The following is a 2,426-nucleotide window of genomic DNA, read 5'->3' as shown; positions in this document are numbered from 1 at the left end:
TAACGTGACTCCAACTGCGCCCCGTCCCTCTCTCCGTGCGCCAAGGGAACGCGGATTCAACATCGAAATTGTAACGCTCGAGCATCCGATAATAATCGCTCGATTCGAGTTCGAATCGAAATTCGGACAACGATCGTATTATTTTACGAGAGTGGCGCTTGTCAGTGTTTTCCGATCGTTTAATTCGAGTCTCATTCATGAACTTTTGAGAATAATTATATGAATTGAATTTCTAATATAAAGTAATTATTAATTATAAGTTTAATTTACAAAGAAAAATAAGAAACTTATTGATAATTAATTTTTAGATTAAAATAAAATATTTTGAGATGTTATGTACATCGTAAAATGCTTCTTAATAAATTTACGAAATATTTCTCAACTCGATTAATCGTCTGTCTATACACGCGTTTAAAAAGAGGATTTAAAATTTTATGATACGTTACATTGAAACGATTATTTTTCACGTACGTTTGAAAATGAATATTCGAACCAATATTGCAAACTAACTTCATATAGAATCGCGCTTTACGAGCTATTCGTAGCTCGCACGAAGCAAAGTATTAATTAACGATTATTATCCCGTGATTTCTCTTAATACCGTTTTACGACGTGAATCGCGAATAGTAGTTAAACAGCGAGGACAGCGTGAGAAAGACGTCGAATGTACAAACGTGCGTAATCATCGACCAGATATTGGTTAAACGAATTAAGAAAAGATGATTGAAAAGTTCATTACAAGATAGAACCGTATCCTTTCGCAACGGATCGGACAACTGACGTGCAATTATGACGCGCCTCGTCTACGCGCCAATCGTAACTGACAAATACCGCGATCCGCCCACGCGAAACGGTTACACCGACGCTATTCCTATTGGTAAGCAACAGCGAGCGATCGAAGCGCGGACCACCGTGAATTCGCGAAAGCAGTTTTTCTTTTTTGCGCGACAAACGGTTACGCTTATCTCTCCGCCACGAATAACGTTTCGCGCACGGTAATCCAATTTGTACGCGGCGCAGTCGCACAGCGGGTGACCCATTGACGCGAGGGAATTTATACATAGCTTATATAGGCCGGACTCGCGTTCGAAAATCAATCGCGCAAATGCGATAAAACGGGCGCTCGTTTCCCGTTTATAGTTATAGCGTACGGTTTTACGCGTAATTAATTAGAGTTTAACGGGCGTTCTCATAAATAAAAATTTATCTATCGATTAGATCCAGTTCCTTCTTTTTTATATGGAAGATGTATATGTATATATGAGCAGGGAAGAATAATTGGAATCGGGTGTTTCGAAGCCGATATCTGCTGTTACAAATTAATCCAGCAATTAGTACGTACATTCGTCGTCGTGTAAAAGGTATGGTATGGCACGATAACAAGTTACCGCAGAATCGCATTCGAAGCGATACGTACGTACACGATCTAATCGAAACGATTCTCTTCCTCTGGTCGATTCCGTCACGCTTCTATCGCCCATGAGAACGATGAAACAAACCGCCCAGGAGTGGGATGCCAATTAACCGGCGTTCGCCGACCGATACAACGAATAACGGAGATCGGGGGGATAATCGCGAATCGTGATAATTCTGCTCGCAAGAATTTCTCGATGCTTCGAAGTATCGGATACCTCGAAAAGGGATAGGCGGGGAGAAATAACTCGGTGCTCGACGAATTAATTCCTGGCAAAAATATCGATAGACCGTTTTCACGTTGGGTCCTCACCAACCATAATTCCAAATTAATTCGGAACGATACTGTCGTCTCGTTCGCGTGGCCTTCGGCCATTCGCACGATTTCGTAAGCCGTGGTGTAGAGAGGTGTCGGTCGTATAACGAACGATTCACGATGAAAATAACCGGGCGACGTAGTACAATGGGAGGTCGAACTCGAGGAGGAGAGGCCATGCATGGTGAAGGATGGAGTGGCAGGTAGAAGAGATAGATCGTCGGAGACAAGGAAGGAAGAGAAGACCTTGGGAGAAAATTTCCTCCCCTGAAACCAAGCGTCCTTTGTCCGGTGCGCGAAATTCGCGAGTCATCGTTCGATTTAATAATTAATTATCGAACGATCGAGCGACGATAAAGGTGTTCCGCTGAAAGTGACTCTTTTCAAGGAGGATTATTCGAAGATTCACGGTGCTCGTCGACCGCCGAGAATCGACTGCCAAATACGCGTTTTACGAGGATAATTACACGGATGAAGAGAGATGGAGGAGGGCGCTTCGTCGTCGAGGTATCCGTGGGTGGCAAAAAACTGATCCGATTTAAACCTCGCACGATGAAATCACCGAGCCGCTCTTCCTCCTCCATTCGCTCGCAGAAGAAACGCAGAAGAATGCCGCACCGTTGTTGAAACTGGCGCGAGCCCTCCTCGCATTTGTCACGCCGAATATGAATATAATTCTCTGTAAACCCCAACGTTT

The sequence above is a fragment of the Apis dorsata genome, unplaced genomic scaffold, assembly GCF_000469605.1.
Source record: "Apis dorsata unplaced genomic scaffold, Apis dorsata 1.3 scaffold_221, whole genome shotgun sequence".
Lineage (NCBI taxonomy): Eukaryota > Metazoa > Arthropoda > Insecta > Hymenoptera > Apidae > Apis > Apis dorsata.
Note: the sequence above shows the minus strand (reverse complement) of the source record.